The sequence below is a fragment of the Choloepus didactylus genome, chromosome X (genome assembly GCF_015220235.1).
Source record: "Choloepus didactylus isolate mChoDid1 chromosome X, mChoDid1.pri, whole genome shotgun sequence".
Lineage (NCBI taxonomy): Eukaryota > Metazoa > Chordata > Mammalia > Pilosa > Megalonychidae > Choloepus > Choloepus didactylus.
This window is the reverse complement of record NC_051334.1, coordinates 103,681,603-103,707,903: the sequence shown is the minus strand read 5'-3', so window position 1 is coordinate 103,707,903 and position 26,301 is coordinate 103,681,603.

Below are 26,301 nucleotides of genomic sequence, written 5' to 3'. Positions count from 1 at the left end.
ATCAGTCAGCTGCAGTCAATTGACTGATGATCCGACAAACCAGCCCGTTGGTTTATTAACCAGCCTCAAATAGCCTCACAGCAATCGTCAGGCCAGTGCCCGCTTGACCAGACAGCTAGGCCACCTAGCCAAGTTGACACATGAACCCAACCATCACAGTCCACCCCTTGTCAACTTGGCAGTTGTACACATCACCTAAAACCATATCTTCAAAATGAACGTTACAGCTTATGCCATATGATAAGGGGATAAGACAGAGAAGAAAGCAAAAATATTTTCTTCACAAATACAAACATAATCATAACAAAACAAGGAGGAAATATTCATATCATCATAGTCCTCGTTTCTGTAACTGGTCACGTGGCCGTAGTTCATATTTATCACGACCTTCTTCCACTACCCATTCCATGTTCCCTTTACCCTCAGCAAGCACTTCAGCTGGCCGTGGTTCTTTGCCTGGTGGGGTGACCCAAACCTTCATTCCTGAAGTTTCTTGGCCATTGGTAGTCCTGCCTGGATTGGGTTGTTGCAGTTTTCCATTGACTTGAATCACGGGGCATGGTAGTACTAAGAGACGCCCCAGGGGATCTCCTGTATGCCAGGAAAACTCTTCTTTACTTCCACTGTGTAGTTGCAGTGCTATTTCCCCTTGATAGTCAGGATCAATCACCCCAGCCAGTACAGTAATCCCCTTACTTGCCTGTTGATTCAGAGGCATAAGAAGCCCAAAGTGGCCAGGTGGCAGCCTTAACTTCCAGTTCAATGGGATTATTGTTGTGTTTCCTGGTGGAAGCACTCCTCCTTTTGGAACCAAGACTTGTAGACCAGCAGAGCTTAAACTTGCAGGGACAGGAAGCAAAAATTTCTCTAGTGGATCACTAGGAGTGATAGTGAGTGGTGCTACTCCTGTTTCCACCCCTTGATTCCTGGACCCATGAATCCTGGCTATGGGAGAAACAGCACCATAGAGTGGAGGCTGATTCAGAGCATACACAGCCTCCTGGAGAACACTGCCCCAGCCCTGCAAGGTATTGCCACCTAGTTGGCGCCGTAATTGAGTCTTCAATAGGCCATTCCACCGTTCTATCAACCCAGCTGCTTCTGGATGATGGGGAACATGGTAAGACCACAGAATTCCATGAGCATGTGCCCATCCCCTCACTTCATTTGCTGTGAAGTGGGTTCCTTGGTCCGAAGCAATGCTGTGTGGAATACCATGACGGTGGATGAGGCATTCTGTAAGTCCACGTATTGTAGTTTTGGCAGAAGCATGTCGTGCAGGGAAGGCAAACCCATATCCGGAGTATGTGTCTATTCTAGTAAGAACAAATCGCTGCCCTTTCCATGATGGAAGTGGTCCGATGTAATCAACCTGCCACCAGGTAGCAGGCTGATCACCCCGAGGAATGGTGCCATATCGGGGACTGAGTGTGGGTCTCTGCTGCTGGCAAATTGGACACTCAGCAGTGGCTGTGGCCAGGTCAGCCTTGGTGAGTGGAAGTCCATGTTGCTGAGCCCATGCATAACCTCCGTCCCTACCACCATGACCACTTTGTTCATGAGCCCATTGGGCAATGGCAGGAGTTGCTGGGGAAAGAGGCTGATTGGTATCCACCAAACAGGTCATTTTATCCACTTGGTTATTAAAACCTTCTTCTGCTGAAGTCACCCTCTGGTGAGCATTCACATGGGACACAAATATCTTCATGTTGTTTGCCCACTCAGAAAGGTCTATCCACATACCCCTTCCCCAGACTTCTTTGTCACCAATCTTCCAATCATGTTCCTTCCAAGTCCCTGACCATCCAGCCAAACCATTAGCAACAGCCCAGGAATCAGTATACAGACGCACCTCTGGCCAGTTCTCCTTCCAAGCAAAGTGAACAACCAGGTGCACTGCTCGAAGTTCTGCCCACTGGGAGGATTTCCCCTCACCACTGTCCTTCAGGGATATCCCAGAAAGGGGCTGCAGTGCTGCAGCTGTCCACTTTCGGGTGGTACCTGCATATCGTGCAGAACCATCTGTAAACCAGGCCCGAGTCTTCTCTTCCTCAGTCAACTGACTGTAAGGAACTCCCCAAGATGCCATAGCTGTGGGCTGGGAAAGAGAAGGTAAGGTGGAAGGAGTGGGGGCCATGGGCATTTGGGCCACTTCCTCATGTAACTTACTTGTACCTTCAGGACCTGCTCGAGCTCTATCTCGTATATACCATTTCCATTTTATGATGGAGTGCTGCTGTGCACGCCCAACTTTATGACTTGGTGGGTCAGATAACACCCAGCTCATGATAGGTAACTCAGGTCTCATGGTAACTTGGTGGCCCATGGTTAAGCGTTCTGTCTCTACTAAGGCCCAGTAGCAGGCCAACAGCTGTTTCTCAAATGGAGAGTAGTTATCTGCAGAGGATGGTAAGGCTTTACTCCAAAATCCTAAGGGCCTGCGTTGTGATTCTCCTATAGGAGCCTGCCAAAGGCTCCAAACAGCATCTCTATTTGCCACTGACACTTCCAGCACCATTGGATCAGCTGGATCATATGGTCCAAGCGGCAGAGCAGCTTGCACAGCAGCCTGGACCTGTTGCAGAGCCTCATCTTGCTCCGGTCCCCACTCAAAACTAGAAGCTTTTCTAGTCACTCGGTAAATGGGCCGGAGTAGCACACCTAAATGAGGAATATGTTGTCTCCAAAACCCAAAGAGGCCAACTAAGTGTTGTGCCTCTTTTTTGGTTGTAGGAGGGGCCAGATGCAGCAGCTTATCCTTCACCTTAGAAGGAATATCTCGACAGGCCCCACACCACTGGACACCTAGAAATTTTACTGAGGTGGAAGGCCCCTGTATTTTTGTTGGATTTATCTCCCATCCTCTGCCACGCAAATACCTTACCAACAAATCTAGAGTAGTTGCTACTTCTTGCTCACTAGGTCCAATCAACATGATATCATCAATATAATGGACCAGTGTGATGTCTTGTGGGAGGGAGAAATGATCAAGATCCCTGTGGACAATATTATGACATAGGGCTGGAGAGTTGATATAACCCTGAGGTAGCACAGTGAATGTAAACTGCTGGCCTTGCCAGCTAAATGCAAACTGTTTCTGGTGGTCCTTGCTGACAGCAATTGAGAAAAAAGCATTTGCCAGATCAATAGCTGCATACCAGGTACCCTTGGAGAAGGACCCTGTCACACTGCCAAAAATTTATACTGTTAATCTTCCTCCCAGCCTTCCCCAGGGGGACCTACGGCCTTTTACCAGGGTGACTGCGCATTGGGGAAAAGGAAATGATCAGATATTTCGTGGATTATTAGACACTGGGTCAGAAGTGACATTAATTCCCGGAGACCCAAAACGTCACTCTGGTCCACCAGTCAGAGTTGGGGCTTATGGAGGTCAGATGATTGATGGAGTTTTAGCCCAGGTCCGTCTCACAGTGGGTCCAGTGGGTCCAGTGGGTCCCCGGACCCATTCTGTGGTTATTTCCCCAGTGCCGGAATGCATAATTGGAATAGACATACTCAGCAACTGGCAGAATCCTCACATTGGTTCCTTGACTCCTGGAGTGAGGGCTATTATGGTGGGAAAGGCCAAGTGGAAGCCACTAGAGCTGCCCCTGTCTAGCAAAGTAGTGAACCAGAAGCAATACCGGATTCCTGGAGGGATTGCAGAGATTAATGCCACTCTTAAGGACTTGAAGGATGCAGGGGTACCAAGTTGTATTAGTTAGGGTTCTCCTTGGAAACAGAATCAATGAGAGATGTCTCTTATTATCAAATTGTAAAAGTGACTCACGCAACTGCGGGAGTGCACGAGTCCAAATTCTGCAGAGCCGTCAACAAGCTGTCAATTCCAAGGAAGACGTCCAACGAACTCCTCGGGAAACGAACCGACAACTTTGATGAACTCCTCAGGAAACGAACCGGCAACTTTGACAAACTCCTCAGGAAACGAACCGACAACTTTGACGAATTCCTCAGGAAACGAACTGGCAACTTCAACGAGCTCCCCAGGAAAAGCTTCACTGAGCAGCTGAAGAAGAAGTGAAGGTTTCTCTAACCGTCCGGCTTATAAGCCTCCAACTGATCACCCGGACCAAATCCAGCCAATTGCATTCTCTCACTGTGGAAGCACGCCCCTTGATGAGTCATCAGTCAGCTGCAGTCAATTGACTGATGATCCGACAAACCAGCCCGTTGGTTTATTAACCAGCCTCAAATAGCCTCACAGCAATCGTCAGGCCAGTGCCCGCTTGACCAGACAGCTAGGCCACCTAGCCAAGTTGACACATGAACCCAACCATCACACTGAAGGACTACAGAATGTTCAACAGTATAGACCCAGAAACTGATAGCATAATGCTGTTTGATGGTAGCACAATATTGTAACTACACTGAAAAAAGATGTCCATGAATAAACTGGAAAGAGGTGTGCCAGGAACATGTATGACACCTGAGGTAAGGAGAGAAGATAAGGACCGGGACTGTTTAACTTTGAAAAAAGAGGAATGTTCAATGATTGTGACTAAATGTACAAATATAAAACTATTCTTGCATGTGGGAGAACAAATCACTGTCAATCATACAGAGTGTTGGAAAGGGGATGGTATGGGGAAAAAAATATAATCAAAGCAAACTGGAGTCTATGGTCAACAGTACCATTGTAATATGCATCCATTAAATGTAACCAAGGCAATATACTAAAGCTAAATAAGTATGAGAGAGGGATATAAGGGAAGGATATGTGATTCTTGGTAGTGGTGTTGTTGTCTGACCTTACTATTGTATTGTATGATATTTTATTTTTTCTTTTTACTATCTTTTTATTATTCATTAAATAACTTTTTTTCCAACATGTTCAAGGGCTGACTGGTAATAAATGCAAAACTGTATGATGATATCATGAACAACTGATTGTGTACTGTGGATAGTTATATGGTATGTCAATATAGCTCTATAAAATAGTAGGAAAATATAAAAATACATAAACAAGGGTAAAAGTGCTGGAGAAAACATGGAGAGATGTACGTGTGTATTTACTGTTGGTTAAGATACAGAATCATATAGACTTTCTGGAGGACAATGGGGTAGTTTCACATGAATCTAAGCATGCGGGTGCCATAAGGTCCTGCAACCTCATTAGGGGACATTTACTTGGAGGATTTGAGAGCAGGGACTTGAATGGATATTTCCACACTGGTGTTTAGGGAGAGATTATACATGATTTGGAATGGGTGGAGGTGACCTAAGGGTACAGCTACTCTGGAACAGAATGGTGAATTCTGTTGTGTGCATACAATGAAATATTGAGCTACTGTGAGAAGGAGTGAAGTTGTGAGACATGCAACAAGATGAATGAAACCTGAAGAGAGCATTTTGAATGAACTATGCCAGAAACAAAGGCAAACACTATAATGCCTCACCAATATGGACTAACTACAATGTGTAAACTCAGAATTGAACCTTAGAGCACAGCTTATTGTAACAGTCCCTAAAGAGTAAGCTCTTACAGCAGTCACATCAATTCCTGAATTTTAATGGCTATCTCCATATTCTGAGATGATTCTCCTTTTGTGTATAACCTGATCAGTTCCTGGAACTTTGGGTAACTGTGTGACACCTGAAACACAAAGCTAGAACTCAGCAGATATGAATGTCAGTATTAGCACATGTTGCAACTGTTTAAAAAGCTGAAAAGGAGTCCATACTTCAACTAGAGATATGAAAGAAGCAGATGTGGCTAGGACTAGGGCAAATAGGGCCAAAAGGTAAAGGACAATACTGACTGCATTTTAGAACTTTGAATTCCATGTGAGACCAAGGGAAGAGATGTTTATTTGGTGCAAGATCTATATTCCTATGTAATTTAACTCACACAGTTCATTCAAATACCATAATTACATGGAACTTTTAAAAGGAAGTGAGACCTGGTAGGTTTGCAAATGTTAGTGTGAAATAGCAACATATCCCAATGTAATTTGAACAGAGAATAAAAATATATATGCAAGGCCTCCCTGAGGAGCTGGGGGAAGGTGCAGAGATGTTGTGCTTCCTCACCTGGATTGTTGCTGATGTTCTCACAAACATTGGGGACTGGCAGTTTGATGTGCTAGCCCTCTATTGCAGGACTTGCCCTTATGAAGCATGTCACTGCAAAGGAGAGGCTAAGCATGCTTATAATTATGTCTAAAAGTCTCTCCATGAGTGCCTCTTTGTTGCTCAGATGTGGCCCTCTCTCTCTGGCTAGGCGAGCTCAGTGGGTGAGCTCACTGCCCTCCCCTCCACATTGAATCTGACTCCCAGGGTTGTAAATCTCCCTGGCAATGTGGGATACAACTCCAGGGGATGAATCTGAACCCAACATCATGGGATTGAGAGCATCTTCTTTACCAAAAGGGGGATACAGAATGAAACAAAATTAAGTTTCAGTTGCTGAGAGATTCCAAAGGGAGTCAAGAGGTAACTCTGGTGGGCATTCTTATGAATTATATAGATAACTCTTTTTATGTTTTAATGCATTGGAATAGCTAGAAGTAAATATTTGAAACTATCAAACTGCAACCCAGTAGCCTTGACTCTTGAGGACAATTATATAGCAATGTAGCTTACAAGAGGTGACAGTGTGATTGTGAAAGACTTATGGATCACACTCCCTTTATCCAGTGTATGGATGGATGAGTAGAAAAATGGGGACAAAAAACTAAATGAAAAAATAGGGTGGGAGGTGGGGTGTTTTGGGTCTTCTTTACTTTTATTTTTTTTCTCATTTTCACTTTCTCTGGTACAAGGAAAATGTTAAAAAAGTAGATTGGGGTGCACAACTATATGATGGTACATTGGACAGTTGATTGTACACTTCAGATGGTATGTGAATATATCACAATAAAATTGCATTAAAAAAAGCTGCAGAGGGAATGTTTTGAGCATGGCATTTTACCTATTAGCCAAGCCCCTAGCCTCTCCTTAAAAGATCTGGAACTTATTGCTCCAGGAGAAGTAAAGGAGGATCCTAGTTCCCAGGCAAAAATAAGCAAACTGATGTTTCCAAGGTTCAGGCTAAAGAGATAGTAGGCAAACTTCCTAAACCCTAAATAAAAGAATATCCTGATATCCCAATTGCGACTTAGGAGTCCCAGGTTAAGGTTATGGTAGCAGAAGTCTCTCGGCCTCAGGTGTTGGGACACTTGGAGCTTCCCACTAAGGAATTAGCAACTGAACCACCTGACCCCCAGGATAAGAACAATGATATTAAGAGCTTAGTGCAAGATATAATTAAAGAAATGGTACAAAAATTAGAAACTAAACAAAGGAATGATCAAGGCTATGTGTGTTGCTAAACCACTCCTTGATTCTACTCAGCATAATAAACATATAAATGCTGTAGTCACCTCTAGGTTCAAGAGGGGGGAACAGTTTTCCTCTAAATAAATGTCCACAGCCCCCACATTTACCCAACCTTTGCAACCTTTGTATGGTCTGTGAACTCTGAATTTTCCATAACCCTCTCAGCCAGGGTCTATAGGGTCTATGGTTTTTGCAGGGTCTGTGAACTCTGCATTTCCCCAACCCTTTTCAGCCAGAGCCCATGCTGGTTGTGTCTATTCCCCCCACAACATTTCCTGCCAGAGTCTGCCACTTGGGCAGCCCTCTCTTCTCCCACACCTTATTGGGGTAATGTAGACAAGCATGGGATGCCTTTGAATTTCCCCTGAAATGGCCTTCCCAGCTCATGTAATGAATGATATGAATTTCAGGCAGTGTGTCTCTATCTCTGGAGGGCAAAGGCAGGGACAGTGTCCCCTCCACCAAGGGTCAGCTGAAATAGATACAATGGATGACTGGATCATTTCTCTACCTCAGATCAACACAATGAGATGAGCTGTGTCCCCAGTTATCAAGAGAATCCCAGGAAAGTGAAAAAATTGTTTAACTTAGTTTTTGTAATGCATAATCCTGATTGGGCTGATATACAAACTTTCTTAAATGTGCCATAACCTCAGAAAAAGGAGAATTGTAATTAAAAGGGCTCATGATAATGTTAATTTGTTAATCAATAATAAACCAGAACATCCAGTGTATGCCCCTAGAAGTCAGGCTATTCTGCAAGTAGACCCCTATTGGGACCCAAGTAGACAAGTTGTCAGAACAAAATTAGATCACTATAAAGCACACATAACTGCAGGACTAAAAAATGGAGTTCCTAAACAAAAGTTGGTAAAATTCAGAAGGTTGTCCAACAGCTGGATGAAAATCATTAATGTTTTTAAAACAATTCTTTGAAGTTTACCATAAATTTACTAATATAAGCCCAGAGGACTCAATACAGTAATGCAATGTGAATCAGTCTTTTATTTGTCAGAGTACCCCTGACATTCATTGAAAATTACAGAAAGTTGAAGGTGAGCTTAAGTTGCCAATGTCAGAACTGGTGGAACTGTGTTTAAAGTGTTCTATAATCATGATGCAGCTTGAAGAAAGGACAGAATGAATGCTATCACCTATAAAGCTAACTGAAATTCTAATGTCTTAGGAGTAGACCTGAGTAAAACTTTTAAGCAGCAAAAGAAGTCTGTGAAAGGCAAGAACACCCCCAAGGGGAGACTGCTGTGTCCCCAGCAATGTGCATATTGCAGGGGGAGGGATATTGAAAATGGGAACATTCCAGCTTGAATCAAAAGGAACAAGGGACTCCTGCAATCCAATGTCTGCAGCTGACAGGAAACTAGGACATGACCTGTAGTGATGGAGCCCAGGGGACACTTTCCACCCAACAGGAAACCATCCTGATCACCCACAAAGAACCTTGGGTATCATTCCAAATGGGTAAGAACTTAGTAAAATTTCTGGTAGACATGAGACTTTAATTGCACTTCAAATGAATCAGTCCTTGTTATGGGCATGTCTAGTTGCTAATGGCTGATTCTTCCCACAGCATCAGAAATGCCAAATTGAAAAATGTCAATTGACTTAGAAATTTCTTTGCAAGCCTCTCTCTCTCTCTCTCTCTCTCTCTCTCTCTCTCTCTCTCTCTCTCTCTCTCTCACTCACCTGGTGAAATGAATTTACAAGTTCCAGCTCTCAGAACAGGCCTACAAACTGCATTGAATGATCCAGGTAAGCCACAACTTTTTAATGAAGAAGAGTTGCAAAACATCCTTGAGGTGAGCCAGAAATGTACAAGAAGTCACAGTAATATTGAGGCTGAAGATGATTCCAACATGTTTAAACAATGTCTCCTTAGGCAAAGGGAAGAGAGAGCACTTTTGTGATACCAGAAACTCAAAATTACAGATTTACCCAGAATTTAAGGGTTATAAAATATTCATCCCACAGTACCTAGTCCATATACTCTCCTCATCAATATTTCTGGTGCATATACTTAGTTTAACCTTAAATGATGCTGTTTATTGCATCCCAATAAATAAGAACTCACAAAACCTCTTTGCATTTGGTTAAGAATAACTTGACATAAGAATAAAAGAGTGGTGTAATCGGATTGTTAAAAAATGCAAGTCTTGTCCAGAAATCTTCAGGAAGTAAAACTTCACAAGAAAATTTTACAGGCTAGACCCTTTGGCAAGTAGCCATGCCAAAGAACAAAAAGGAACTTGGGGTTCTCTATTAAAGCAGGCTATTGTCAACTGCCAATACCAAATTTTAAATTGATAGCCAAACCTGTATATCTAGCCATAAAGGAAAATAAGAGAAAATTTAAAATGAACATCAAAATGTACAGTTGCCTTTCAAATTTTAAAAGCATGTTAATATCAACTCCAGCTTTGGGCTCACTGATGCCATGAAAAATTGACCGGTCAATCCATGAAAAGCCAGGCATATCCTTCAAGGTACTTGTATAAGCCTTTTGGAAAAATATACAACCAGTGCTTTATTTGCCAAAGCAGTTTAACATTGTAGCCTGAGAACAGTCTGCTCAGACCACCAGCACACTGAGGACAGTGGCAAACACTTGTGAATTTTTATGGAAAACAAAAAGTTTACTTTAAGCTCCCCACTTGTCCTTACTGTATTGGAGCAAAAGGGGTAGAGTGGCTCACAATGGAGAAGCTAAGTCACCATCAGGCAGTGCTCCTGGACAATCTTGAGTGTCATCCCACAGAAAGCAAGAAATTCAGTAACAAATTCTTCCTCTCCTGACAACAAGAACATCAGCACAAAGGGTGGGACCAATTATCCTCATAAGAGCCCTCCAGCTAGGCACAAGGCAGCCACAAGCTTGCATAGACTATCATATGCTTTTGCTGATTTGCATGCTCACAAAACAATTTAAAAAGAGCATGGTCAATGTAGAATGTAGGGGAACTAGTGATAGCAATTAAGGAAGTGGGAATGATAATCCAATAAGAACAGATAAGCTACTGTGGGTAAATTTAACATTCTGGGGATGCCCAGGGATGACTATGGTCTGTTAATTTCTGATGGGTATGGTAGGAACAAGTTCACAGAAATGTTGCTATATTAGGTTACTTTCTTGGGGTAGTGTAGGAATGTGTTGCAAGTTAAGTAGTTATCTTAGGTTAATTGTCTTTTTCTTACTCCCTTGTTATGGTCTGTTTGAAATGTTTTTTTATTGTATGTTTTTTTTACTATTTTTTATTTTTATATAGTTGATTTAAAAAAAAGAGTCAATTAAAAAATGAAAAAATATATGCAGAGCCCCCTTGAGGAGCTGGTGGAGAATGCAGGGGTATTGGGCTTCCCCGCTTCAATGGTTGCTGATGTGCTCATAGACATGGAGGACTGGTGGTTTGATGAGTTAAGCCCTCTACCACAGGACTTGCCCTTGGGAAGACTAATGCTGCAAAGGAGATACTAGGCCTCCCTATGGTTGTGCCTAAGAGCCTCCTCCTGAATACCTCTTTGTTGCTCAGATGTGGCCATCTCTCTCTAGCTAAGCCAACTTGGCAGGTGAAATCACTGCCCTCCCCCCTACATGGGATCAGACATCCAGGGGAGTGAATCTCCCTGACAATCTGGAATATGACTCCTGGGGAGGAAATTAGACCTGGCATCATGGGATGGATAGCATCTTCATGACCAAAAGGGGGATGTGAAAGGAAATGAAATAAGCTTCAGTGGCAGAGAGATTCCAAAAGGAGCCAAGAGGTCACTCTGGTGGGCACTCTTATGCACAATATAGGCAACCCTTTTTAGGTTCTAGTGAATTGGAGTAGCTAGCAGTAAATACCTGGAACTGTCAAACTGCAACCCAGAACCCATGAATCTTGAAGATGATTGTATAAAAATGTAACTTATGAGGGGTGACAATGTGATTGGGAAAGCCATATGGACCACACTCCCCTTTGTCTAGTTTATGGATGGATGAGTAGAAAAATGGGGGAAGGAAAAAAACAAAGGCACCCAGTGTTCTTTTTTACTTTAATTGCTCTTTTTCACTTTAATTATTATTCTTATTATTTTTGTGTGTGTGGTAATGAAGGCATCAGGGATTGGTTTTGGTGATAAATGCACAGCTATGTAATGGTACTGTGAACAATTGAATGTACACTTTGTTTTGTTTGACCATATGGTATATGAAAATATCTCAGTAAAATGAATTAAAAAAAGAGCATGGTCAAATAACTGCAGCCAACAAAGATAAAAAGCAAATATATCTAAGTTTTAAATTGTTAGATGCAGTAATGCATCCCAAGAAATTAGCCAACCACTGCAAAGGACATCTACCCATGGATAATAAAATATCAAGATGGTGAAGAAAACTAGCAAATAGATGTACAGTCCAGCCAAAAGTCCTTGGAATCTTCAAGTATTTGCTAGTATTTGTGGACACCTTTACTAGATAGTTAAAAGCTTTTTCCTTGCTAGACCAAAAAGCACAAGTTAAAAAATGGTTACTTAAAAAATTCATAAATTTGGACTTCTGCTTTCTGTTCAAAGCAGTAGACCAGCTTTCATAGCAAAAATTGTTAAAGGTGTTTCAACACTCTTCAGCATCTACTGGTGCCTACATTCTGCTTACAAGCTACAGTCAACAGGAAAAACAGAATATATGAATTGGACTTTAAAAGGTAGCCTTAGACTGGTGAGCTGTATGTTTTAGTTACTCCTCCAGGAAAGTAGGTAAAAAGCCAGGAACTGCGTGGACTGGACACCACAGAGCAATCTGTCTTTGGGCATACTTCATACAACACTCATGAAAACGTGGAACTGCTGAGATCAGCGAAATCTGTAAGTTTTTGCGGCCAGGGGACCCGCGCCCCTCCCTGCCAGGCTCAGTCCCGGGGGAGGAGGGGCTGTCAGCTCCGGGAAGGAGAAGGGAGAACTGCAGTGGCTGCTCTTATCGGAAACTCATTCTACTGATTCAAACTCCAACCATAGATAGACTGAGACCAGACACCAGAGACTCTGAGAGCAGCCAGCCCAGCAGAGAGGAGACAGGCATAGAAAAAAAACAACACGAAAAACTCCAAAATAAAAGCACAGGATTTTTGGAGTTCTGGTGAACACAGAAAGGGGAAGGGCGGAGATCAGGCCTTGAGTTGCATATGCAAATCCCGAAGCAAAGCTGATCTCTCTGCCCTGTGCACCTTTCCTTAATGGCCCTGGTTGCTTTGTCTATTAGCATTTCAATAACCCATTAGATCTCTGAGGAGGGCCGTTTTTTTTTTTTTTTTTTTTTTTTAAATCCTTTTTGCTTTTTCTAAAACAATTACTCTAAGAAGCTCAATACAGAAAGCTTCAAAGAATTGAAATTTGGGCACGTCAAGTCAAGAGCAGAACTAAGAGAGCTCTGAGACAAAAGGCAATAATCCAGTGGCTGAGAAAATTCACTAAACAACACAACTTCCCAAGAAAAGGGGAGTGTCCGCTCACAGCCACCATCCTGGTGGACAGGAAACACTCCTGCCCATCGCCAGCCCCATAGCCCAGAGCTGCCCCAGACAACCCAGTGTGACGGAAGTGCTTCAAATAACAGGCACACACCACAAAACTGGGCGTGGACATTAGCCTTCCCTGCAACCTCAGCTGAATGTCCCAGAGCTGGGAAGGGGGAGCAGTGTGAATTAACAGAGCCCCATTCAGCCATCATTTGAGCAGACTGGGAGCCTCCCTACACAGCCCAGCAGCCCAGAACTGCCCTGGGGGGACGGCACTCACCTGTGACATAGCACAGTCATCCCTCAACAGAGGACCCGGGGTGCACAGCCTGGAAGAGGGGCCCACTTGCAAGTCTCAGGAGCCATACGCCAATACCAAAGACTTGTGGGTCAGTGGCAGAGACAAACTGTGGCAGGACTGAACTGAAGGATTAGACTATTGCAGCAGCTTTAAAACTCTAGGATCATCAGGGAGATTTGATTGTTAGGGCCACCCCCCCTCCCTGACTGCCCAGAAACACGCCCCACATACAGGGCAGGCAACACCAACTACACACGCAAGCTTGGTACACCAATTGGGCCCCACAAGACTCACTCCCCCACTCACCAAAAAGGATAAGCAGGGGAGATCTGGCTTGTGGAGAACAGGTGGCTCGTGGACGCCACCTGCTGGTTAGTTAGAGAAAGTGTACTCCACAAAGCTGTAGATCTGATAAATTAGAGATAAGGACTTCAACTGGTCTACAAACCCTAAAAGAACCCTATCAAGTTCAGCAAATGCCACGAGGCCAAAAACAACAGAAAATTATAAAGCATATGAAAAAACCAGACGATATGGATAACCCAAGCCCAAGCACCCAAATCAAAAGACCAGAAGAGACACAGCACCTAGAGCAGCTACTCAAAGAACTAAAGATGAACAATGAGACCATAGTACAGGATATGAAGGAAATCAAGAAGACCCTAGAAGAGCATAAAGAAGACATTGCAAGACTAAATAAAAAAATGGATGATCTTATGGAAATTAAAGAAAATGTTGACCAAATTAAAAAGATTCTGGACACTCATAGTACAAGACTAGAGGAAGTTGAACAACGAATCAGTGACCTGGAAGATGACAGAATGGAAAATGAAAGCATAAAAGAAAGAATGGGGAAAAAAATTGAAAAACTCGAAATGGACCTCAGGGATATGATAGATAATATGAAACGTCCGAATATAAGACTCATTGGTGTCCCAGAAGGGGAAGAAAAGGGTAAAGGTCTAGGAAGAGTATTCAAAGAAATTGTTGGGGAAAACTTCCCAAATCTTCTAAACAACATAAATACACAAATCATAAATGCTCAGCGAACTCCAAATAGAATAAATCCAAAAAAAACCCACTCCGAGACATATACTGATCACACTGTCAAACATAGAAGAGAAGGAGCAAGTTCTGAAAGCAGCAAGAGAAAAGCAATTCACCACATACAAAGGAAACAGCATAAGAATAAGTAGTGACTACTCAGCAGCCACCATGGAGGCAAGAAGGCAGTGGCACGATATATTTAAAATTCTGAGTGAGAGGAATTTCCAGCCAAGAATACTTTATCCAGCAAAGCTCTCCTTCAAATTTGAGGGAGAGCTTAAATTTTTCACAGACAAAGAAATGCTGAGAGAATTTGCTAACAAGAGACCTGCCCTACTGGAGAAACTAAAGGGAGCCCTACAGAGAGAGAAACAAAGACAAGACAGAGAGACCTGGAGAAAGGTTCAGTACTAAAGAGATTCGGTATGGGTACAATAAAGGATATTAATAGAGAGAGGGAAAAATATGGCAAACATAATCCAAAGGATAAGATGGCCGATTCAAGAAATGCCTTCACGGTTTTAACGTTGAATGTAAATGGATTAAACTCCCCAATTAAAAGATATAGATTCGCAGAATGGATCAAAAAAAATGAACCATCAATATGTTGCATACAAGAGACTCATCTTAGACACAGGGACACAAAGAAACTGAAAGTGAAAGGATGGAAAAAAATATTTCATGCAAGCTACAGCCAAAAGAAAGCAGGTGTAGCAATATTAATCTCAGATAAAATAGACTTCAAATGCAGGGATGTTTTGAGAGACAAAGAAGGCCACTACGTACTAATAAAAGGGGCAATTCAGCAAGAAGAAATAACAATCGTAAATGTCTATGCACCCAACCAAGGTGCCACAAAATACATGAGAGAAACACTGGCAAAACTAAAGGAAGCAATTGATGTTTCCACAATAATTGTGGGAGACTTCAACACATCACTCTCTCCTATAGATAGATCAACCAGACAGAAGACCAATAAGGAAATTGAAAACCTAAACAATCTGATAAATGAATTAGATTTAACAGACATCTACAGGACATTACATCCCAAATCACCAGGATACACATACTTTTCTAGTGCTCACGGAACTTTCTCCAGAATAGATCATATGCTGGGACATAAAACAAGCCTCAATAAATTTAAAAAGATTGAAATTATTCAAAGCACATTCTCTGACCACAATGGAATACAATTAGAAGTCAATAACCATCAGAGACTTAGAAAATTCACAAATACCTGGAGGTTAAACAACACACTCCTAAACAATCAGTGGGTTAAAGAAGAAATAGCAAGAGAAATTGCTAAATATATAGAGACGAATGAAAATGAGAACACAACATACCAAAACCTATGGGATGCAGCAAAAGCAGTGCTAAGTGGGAAATTTATAGCACTAAACGCATATATTAAAAAGGAAGAAAGAGCCAAAATCAAAGAACTAATGGATCAAGTGAAGAAGCTAGAAAATGAACAGCAAACCAATCCTAAACCAAGTACAAGAAAAGAAATAACAAGGATTAAAGCAGAAATAAATGACATAGAGAACAAAAAAACAATAGAAAGGATAAATATCACCAAAAGTTGGTTCTTTGAGAAGATCAACAAGATTGACAAGCCCCTAGCTAGACTGACAAAATCAAAAAGAGAGAAGACCCATATAAACAAAATAATGAATGAAAAAGGTGACATAACTGCAGATCCTGAAGAAATTAAAAAAATTATAAGAGGATATTATGAACAACTGTATGGCAACAAACTGGATAATGTAGAAGAAATGGACAATTTCCTGGAAACATATGAACAACCTAGACTGACCAGAGAAGAAATAGAAGACCTCAACCAACCCATCACAAGCAAAGAGATCCAATCAGTCATCAAAAATCTTCCCACAAATAAATGCCCAGGGCCAGATGGCTTCACAGGGGAATTCTACCAAACTTTCCAGAAAGAACTGACACCAATCTTACTCAAACTCTTTCAAAACATTGAAGAAAATGGAACACTACCTAACTCATTTTATGAAGCTAACATCAATCTAATACCAAAACCAGGCAAAGATGCTACAAAAAAGGAAAACTACCGGCCAATCTCCCTAATGAATATAGATGCAAAAATCCTCAACAAAATACTTGCAAATCGAATCCAAAGACACATTAAAAAAATCATACACCATGACCAAGTGGGGTTCATTCCAGGCATGCAAGGATGGTTCAACATAAGAAAAACAATCAATGTATTACAACACATTAAAAACTCGAAAGGGAAAAATCAATTGATCATCTCAATAGATGCTGAAAAAGCATTTGACAAAATCCAACATCCCTTTTTGATAAAAACACTTCAAAAGGTAGGAATTGAAGGAAACTTCCTCAACATGATAAAGAGCATATATGAAAAACCCACAGCCAGCATAGTACTCAATGGTGAGAGACTGAAAGCCTTCCATCTAAGATCAGGAACAAGACAAGGATGCCCGCTGTCACCACTGTTATTCAACATTGTGCTGGAAGTGCTAGCCAGGGCAATCCGGCAAGACAAAGAAATAAAAGGCATCCAAATTGGAAAAGAAGAAGTAAAACTGTCATTGTTTGCAGATGATATGATCTTATATCTAGAAAACCCTGAGAAATCAACGATACACCTACTAGAGCTAATAAACAAATTTAGCAAAGTAGCGGGATACAAGATTAATGCACATAAGTCAGTAATGTTTCTATATGCTAGAAATGAACAAACTGAAGAGACACTCAAGAAAAAGATACCATTTTCAATAGCAACTAAAAAAATCAAGTACCTAGGAATAAACTTAACCAAAGATGTAAAAGACCTATACAAAGAAAACTACATAACTCTACTAAAAGAAATAGAAGGGGACCTTAAAAGATGGAAAAATATTCCATGTTCATGGATAGGAAGGCTAAATGTCATTAAGATGTCAATTCTACCCAAACTCATCTACAGATTCAATGCAATCCCAATCAAAATTCCAACAACCTACTTTGCAGACTTGGAAAAGCTAGTTATCAAATTTATTTGGAAAGGGAAGATGCCTCGAATTGCTAAAGACACTCTAAAAAAGAAAAACGAAGTGGGAGGACTTACACTCCCTGACTTTGAAGCTTATTATAAAGCCACAGTTGCCAAAACAGCATGGTACTGGCACCAAGATAGATATATAGATCAATGGAATCGAATTGAGAATTCAGAGATAGACCCTCAGATCTATGGCCAACTGATCTTTGATAAGGCCCCCAAAGTCACCGAACTGAGCCATAATGGTCTTTTCAACAAATGGGGCTGGGAGAGTTGGATATCCATATCCAAAAGAATGAAAGAGGACCCCTACCTCACCCCCTACACAAAAATTAACTCAAAATGGACCAAAGATCTCAATATAAAAGAAAGTACCATAAAACTCCTAGAAGATAATGTAGGAAAACATTTTCAAGACCTTGTATTAGGAGGCCACTTCCTAGACTTTACACCCAAAGCACAAGCAACAAAAGAGAAAATAGATAAATGGAAACTCCTCAAGCTTAGAAGTTTCTGCACCTCAAAGGAATTTCTCAAAAAGGTAAAGAGGCAGCCAACTCAATGGGAAAAAATTTTTGGAAACCATGTATCTGACAAAAGACTGATATCTTGCATATACAAAGAAATCCTACAACTCAATGACAATAGTACAGACAGCCCAATTATAAAATGGGCAAAAGATATGAAAAGACAGTTCTCTGAAGAGGAAATACAAATGGCCAAGAAACACATGAAAAAATGTTCAGCTTCACTAGCTATTAGAGAGATGCAAATTAAGACCACAATGAGATACCATCTAACACCGGTTAGAATGGCTGCCATTAAACAAACAGGAAACTACAAATGCTGGAGGGGATGTGGAGAAATTGGAACTCTTATTCATTGTTGGTGGGACTGTATAATGGTTCAGCCACTCTGGAAGTCAGTCTGGCAGTTCCTTAGAAAACTAGATATAGAGCTACCATTCGATCCAGCAATTGCACTTCTCGGTATATACCCGGAAGATCGGAAAGCAGTGACACGAACAGATATCTGCACGCCAATGTTCATAGCAGCATTATTCACAATTGCCAAGAGATGGAAACAACCCAAATGTCCTTCAACAGATGAGTGGATAAATAAAATGTGGTATATACACACGATGGAATACTACGCGGCAGTAAGAAGGAACGATCTGGTGAAACATATGACAACATGGATGAACCTTGAAGACATAATGCTGAGCGAAATAAGCCAGGCACAAAAAGAGAAATATTATATGCTACCACTAATGTGAACTCTGAAAAAGGTAAAACAAATGGTTTATAATGTAGAATGTAGGGGAACTAGCAGTAGAGAGCAATTAAGGAAGGGGGAACAATAATCCAAGAAGAACAGATAAGCTATTTAATGTTCTGGGGATGCCCAGAAATGACTATGGTCTGTTAATTTCTGATGGATGTAGTAGGAACAAGTTCACTGAAATGTTGCTATATTATGTAACTTTCTTGGGGTAAAGTAGGAACATGTTGGAAGTTAAGCAGTTATCTTAGGTTAGTTGTCTTTTTCTTACTCCCTTGTTATGGTCTCTTTGAAATGTTCTTTCATTGTATGTTTGTTTTCTTTTTAACTTTTTTTTTCATACAGTTGATTTAAAAAAGAAGGGAAAGTTAAAAAAAAAAAAAAGAAAAAAGACAAACAAGGAAAAAAAAAAAAGATGTAGTGCCCCCTTGAGGAGCCTGTGGAGAATGCAGGGGTATTTGCCTACCCCACCTCCATGGTTGCTAACATGACCACAGACATAGGGGACTGGTGGTTTGATGGGTTGAGCCCTCTACCATAAGTTTTACCCTTGGGAAGACGGTTGCTGCAAAGGAGAGGCTAGGCCTCCCTGTATTTGTGCCTAAGAGTCTCCTCCTGAATGCCTCTTTGTTGCTCAGATGTGGCCCTCTCTCTCTGGCTAAGCCAACTTGAAAGGTGAAATCACTGCCCTCCCCCCTACGTGGGATCAGACACCCAGGGAAGTGAATCTCCCTGGCAACGTGGAATATGACTCCCGGGGAGGAATGTAGACCCGGCATCGTGGGATGGAGAACATCTTCTTGACCAAAAGGGGGATGTGAAAGGAAATGAAATAAGCTTCAGTGGCAGAGAGATTCCAAAAAGAGCCGAGAGATCACTCTGGTGGGCACTCTTACGCACACTTTAGACAACCTTTTTTAGGTTCTAAAGAATTGGGGTAGCTGGTGGTGGATACCTGAAACTATTAAACTACAACCCAGAACCCATGAACCTCGAAGACAGTTGTATAAAAATGTAGCTTATGAGGGGTGACAGTGGGATTGGGAATGCCATAAGGACCAAACTCCACTTTGTCTAGTTTATGGATGGATGTGTAGAAAAGTAGGGGAAGCAAACAAACAGACAAAGGTACCCAGTGTTCTTTTTTACTTCAATTGCTCTTTTTCACTCTAATTATTATTCTTGTTATTTTTGTGTGTGTGCTAATGAAGGTGTCAGGGATTGATTTAGGTGATGAATGTACAACTATGTAATGGTACTGCAAACAATCGAAAGTACAATTTGTTTTGTATGACTGCGTGGTATGTGAATATATCTCAATAAAATGATGATTAAAAAAAAAAAAAAAAAAAAGGTAGCCTTACCAAAATCTGCTTAAGAAGTGGGACAAAGCTCTACCTATTGCCTTCTTGAGAATAAGAGTAACAACACCCTGAAGTGGACCAGGTTTGAGCCTTTTAAAATAACATTTAGGAGGCCATTTCTAAAGGTTAAATAGGAGGTAACATGCATATCAGTTCAGAATTAACTACAATTCAATATGTAAATTTCTTAAGGACTACTTTAGCTGAAATTAATAATTATACCTCTAATGCCTTAATTTCCCTACAGGTGTACCATACCCCCTTACCCCATTACTAGCCTAGAGATCAAGTCTGGATCTGCACTTGAAAGAACCAGCCTCCCCAGGTTCAACTAAATCATAAATGTGCTAGGCCTTATTTAGTGTTACTTGTTACTCATTATTTTCTTAAGTTGCAGGAAATAAAGCCCTGAAATTCGCCACACCAGAGTTGAGCCGCAACTTTTCCAAGGTGGAGACATACCTGCTGTTAAATGAAAAAGAGTGGTAACAGTAAATCCTCCTAATAATCCAAAACATCAGTGTATTTGTGAACCTCTGAATGGCCTAAAATATTTGTTTAAAAATCTTTCTAGTCAAATCAGTTATGAAGTTATTTGTTGGCTATTTTTCTTTAACCTTAACATACCCTTTGGTAGCAGCTTGCCAAAGTAATCTGTCCTTGCAAAGGTTCTATTCATATTCAACTTCTATACACAAGTCTTAACCATTGGATTTGTATCCAGCTGCCTATATCTAGCATTCTTAACCACTGGATTTGTATCCAGGTGCCTATCTCTAGTGTTTCTAGCTCAACATGTTGGATATCCCCTTTTTAAGGGACAGACAAAATTTCTCAAGTCATTAATAATTAAGATGCAAGAAAAATACCATGTATTAAGCACCAAAAATATCACCATAGTTGATCTTGTCACTGGCTAATAAATTTAACCCAACCAGAACATTGTCATGTTTGAATGTGCAAGACAGTACTACAAAATAGAATGACTGTAGATATCCTCACTGCCTCACAAGGGGGAACATGTGCCATAGTCAAAACAGAATGCTCTATCTATATTCCTGATAAATCTGGGAATATCTCTTCTTTTTTAAAACACATAAATTATCAAGTTCTAACTAAGAATACACCAGTTGATTATTCTATATTTTCTGATCTATTCAGTTAGCTACCTTCAGAAATAGGGTCATGGTTATGTACTCTTCTTCAAACCATGCTTATAATCTTCCTAATTGCTATGTCTGCTCTTGTCCTAGTCAAATGCCTCTTGTCTCTATGTACTTAAATAATAACTCAAATGTGTATGAAACCCTTTCCATCTTCCAGAACTCCAGTTAAGAATGATCCATGGTGTCTTGAATGTAGAGGGTGTGAGGGATGTATTCATTAGATGCAAAAAGAAAGTAGTTTTGTCCTAAATGACTGGCTGTTTCAGAATGAAGAAAGAAAAATGTGGGACAGAAGCTGAATGGATGCAGAAAGTTTGCAGAAAGGGAAAATTTATTTCTGTGGTCAAGTTAGGAAAATGGTAAAGACTCAATATCACTACTTAATGGTGAAGCCTCACAACCCAAAGAGGTGGTTTTGCAAAACAAAATGGGATTTAATGTTCTGGTTGCCACCCAAGGCAGTACTTGTGCTCTGATTAATGTTCAGTGTTGTATGTATTTGCCTAATTCACAAAATGTAGCCCTTTTCATCTTCCAGAACTCTGCCTAAGAATAATCCATTCTCCCCCAAAGAAAATTGACAATATCTAAAGGTATGAGTCAAAGATTTCACCAGATGACCCCTTAATTACTTCACCCAAATTGACAGCAGGAAACAGCCAGAACACACAGTGGCCCAATTCCCAATATTGGAAATGAATATGTTCACATACCATACAACTATCCAAAGATCAAAAGTGTACAATCAAGTGCCCATGGTACCATCATAAATCTGTGCATCCATTACCACAATATTTTTTTTTTCAATTTTTAGGACACTTTCATTACTCCAGAAAAGAAATAAAGACCAAAAATAAAAAAGGAAAATCAAATTCTCCTATACTCCTAACCAATCTCCCTCCATTATTGATTCACAGTTTTGGAATAGTACATTTGTTACTGTTGATGAAAGAATGTTAAAATACTAATAACTGTAGTATATAGTTTGCAATAGGTATATATATATATATTTATATATGCCTCTCAATTATTAACTTCTAGTTATACTGTCATACATTTGTTCTGGTTCATGAGAGAGATTTCTAATATTTGTATAGTTAATCACAGACATTGTCCACCACAAGATTCACTGTTTTATACATTCCCAACTTCTAATCTCCAACTTTCCTTCTGGTGACATATGTGACTCTGAGCTTACCCTTTCCACCACCTTCACACACCCTTCAGCACTGTTACTTATTCTTACAACACGCTACCATCACCCCTGTCCGTTTCCAAACATTTAAGTTCACCCTAGTTGAACATTCTGCTCCCAATAAGCAATTATTCCCCATTCTTTAGCCTCATTCTATATCCTTGTAAATTATATTATGTGTCTATGAGTTTACATAATATAATTAGTTCATATCAGTGAGACCCTGTAATATTTGCCTTTATGTGTCTGTTTTATTTCACTCAATATAGTGCTCTCAATGTTTCTTCATCAACCCATTTCTTTTCAGATGTTTTTTTCACACACCATATATTCCATCCTAAGTAAACCATCATTGGTTCCCTGTAGAGTCATGTATTTATGTATTCAGCACCATCACCACTATCTATACAAGGACATCTCCACTTCTTCCACAAAGGAGGAAGAGTCAAAGAAGGCAGGGAAACAAAAGAAAAAGAAAGGTGAAAGAGAGAGAGATAAAATAAAACATGACAGCTAGAAAGCAACAAATGGAAAGATAGCAGTAACCTAAAGTAGAATAAAGAATCAGACAACATCACTAGTGCCAGGAGTCCCATACCCTTCCCCTATCCCCCCATATGCATTTGTCTTTGGTATATTGCCTTTCTTATATTAAAGGAAGCACAATACAATGTTTCCATTAATTAGAGTCTCTAATTTGCATTGATTGTATTTCCACCCAATCCCACCCTATTTTAACACCTTGCAATGTTGACATTAATTTGTTCTACTTCATGTAAAAACATATTTGTACATTTTATTGAAATCATTGAGCACTCTAGGTTTCCCTGAGTTACACAGTCCCAGTCTTTATTCTTCATCTTTTATTCTGGTGTCCCACATGGTCCCAAACTTCCTCTTTCAACCATATTCACAGTTATCTTTGTTCAGTGTACTTACATTGCTGTGCTACTATCTCCAAAAATTGTTTTCCAAACCTCTCATTCCTGTCTTTTCCTTTCTGTCTGCAGTGCTTCCTATAGTGTTTCCTGTAGAGCAGGTATCTTGTTCACAAACTCTGTCATTGTCTGTTTGTCTGAGAATATTTTAAGCTCTCACTCATATTTGAAGGGCAGTTTTGCCAGATATAGGAATCTTGGTTGGTGGTTTTCTCTTTCAGTATCTTAAATATATCACCCCACTTCTTTCTTGCCTCCATGGTTTCTAATGAGAAATCTGCACATAGTCTTATCAAGCTTCCTTTATATGTGATGGATTGCTTTTCTCTTGATACTTTCAGGATTCTCTTTTTGTCTCTGATGTTTGATAATCTGATTATTAAGTGTCTTGGCATAGGCCAATTTGGATCTATTCTGTTTTGGGGTATGCTGTGCTTCTTGGATCTGTAATTTTATATTGTTCATAAGAGAGGGGACATTTTCATGGATTATTTCCTCTATTTTTGCTTCTGCCCCTTTTCCCTTATCTTGTCCTTCTGGGACACCAATGACATGTGCATTGCTACACATTTCAGTTTGTTATTAATTTCCTGGAAATGTTGCTCATATTTTTCCATTCTTTTCTCTATCTCTTCTTTTGAATGTAGGCTTTCATGTGCCTTGTTCTCCAGTTCCTGAGTGTTCTCTTCTGCCTCTTGAGATCTGCTGTTGTATGTTTCCATTGTGTCTTTCATCTGTTATGTTGTGACTTTCATTTCCATAGATTCTGCCAGGTGGTTTTTCAAACTTCCAATTTCTACCTTATGCATGCCCAGTGTTTTCATTTTATGGTCCATCTCCTTTGCCATATCTTCCATAAACTTTTTAAATTGACATACTATTAGCTGTTTAAATTCCTGTATCTCAGTTGAAGTGTGAGTTTGTTCCTTTGATTGGAACATAACTTCAGTTTACTTAGTGTAAGTTGTAGTTTTCTGTTGTCTAGGCATCTGGTTTCCTTGGTTACCCCAATCAGGTTTTCCCAGACCAAAACAGGCTCTTGTCCCAGAAGTAAGAACTACTCAGTATCTGGTTTCCCTGTGGGTGTGTCTTAGAAAATTGGTGCACCCTGTGAGGTCTCAGGTCACTGTGCTTTTCTGCCAAGCAGGTAGCACCTGTCAGCCTGTAAACCCAGACTGGTGTAGGGAGGAGTGGACCATGGCTGTTTTTCCCCTGGCTCTGGGCTCTGGTTCTGAATGGAAGGCAGGTAGTAGAACTGGGCCCAACCTCCCTCCTCCCAGGGAAGGCAAGCCCCTTAGGGGGAGGTCATTAGCATTTGAATACTCTCTCTCTCTGACTGTTCTATCTCCACCCTGATGTGGGTCAGAGTGCCAGGAACTGAAAATGGCTGAAGCTTTCTCCACTGAGCCAAAACAGTGACAGAAAGCCCCTTCAGGGCCAGTCCATTGCCAACCTACAGCTATCCAAAGTCAGTCTTCACCCAAAGCCTCTGTCTGCTTTTGGGGGTCTGTAGCTTGTATCAAGCAGTCCACACTTGTTAATTAACACCCCAGTTTGAGGTCAGCTGAACTGTATTCCCTTGGTGGGAGAGAACTGATCTCTAGCACCATGAGGCTTTGTATCTCAGGCCATGGGGGAGGGGGCTTCCAGCTTTGATTCACAGTTTTTGTTTACAGATTTTATGCTGCAATCTTGGGCATTCCTCCCAATTCAGGTTGGTGTTTGATGAGTGGGTGGTCATGTTTGTCTCACTGCAGTCATACTTCATTATTTATTAGTTGTTTCTGGTTGTTTATTAGTTCTTCCAGGGGACTAACTAGCTTCCATTCCTCAGAGTGCTGCCATCTTAGATCTGCTTTCCGTGACTTTTTAAATATAATCTTAAAACTGTAAGCAAGCAGGAAATTGCAAAGTAACCTTAAAATGTATCCTTCAAAGATGAAAACAGGCTGTAATGGAAGTTCTTATTTTCACTAAGGAACAACATGCAAAAGTAAAGTCTAAAGCAGTACATAAATGTAAAGTGTGCACCTTTTACAGGTGTCACCTAGCTCCTGAAGTAAACAGGAAACAACTAAATTACTGAAGTTCTCCAAACCTGTTACATGTTAACTAAAATAATTAACTCCCTTTGTCTATAATGGGTTTATCCAATTAAAGAGTAACTGGGGGGGAGGCAAGGCAAGATGGTGGAGTGGTGAGATGTATGTTTGTTACACCTCCAGGGAAGTAGGTAGAAAACCAGGAACTGCATGGACTGGACACCACAGAGCAATTTGACTTTGGGCATACTTCATACAACACTCATGAACATATGAAACTGCTGAGATCAGTGAAATATGAAAGTTTTTGCAGCCAGGGGACCTGCACCCCTCCCTGCCAGGCTCAGTCCCATGGGAGGAGGGGCCGTCAGCACTGGGAAAAAGAAGGGAGAACTGCAGTTGTGGCTCTTATCAGAAACTCATTCTACTGATCCAAACTCCAATCACAGACAGACTGAGACCAGACACCAGACAATCTGGGAGCAGCCAGCCCTGCAGAGAGGAGATAGGGATAGCAAAAACAGCAAGAAAAAAAACAGAAAGAAAAGTGGAGGCTTTTTGGAGTTCTAGTGAACATAGAAAGGAGAAGGGCAGAGCTCAGGCCCTGAGGCTTATATGCAAATCCAGAAGAAAAACCGGTCTCTCTGCTCCCTGGACATTTCCTTGATGGCCCTAATTTATTTGCCTCTTAGCATTTCAATAACCCATTACATCTGCTAGGAGGGCCCTTTTTTATCTTTTTTCCTTTTTCTAAAACAATTACTCTAAGAAGCCCAATACAGAAGGCCTCAAAGACTTGCAATTTGGGCATGTCAAGACAAGAGAGCTCTGAGACAAAAGGCAATAATCCAGTGGCTCAGAAAATTCACTAAACACCACAACTTCCCAAGAAGAGGGGGGCATCCTCTCACAGACATCATCCTGGTGGACAAGGAACACTCTTGCCTGTCACCAGCCCAATAGCCCAGAGCTGCCCCAGACAACTCAGTGTGATGGAAGTGCTTCCAATAACACACACACACCACAAAATTGGGCATGGAAATTAGCCATCCCTGCACCCTCAGCTGGTTGTCCCTGAGTTG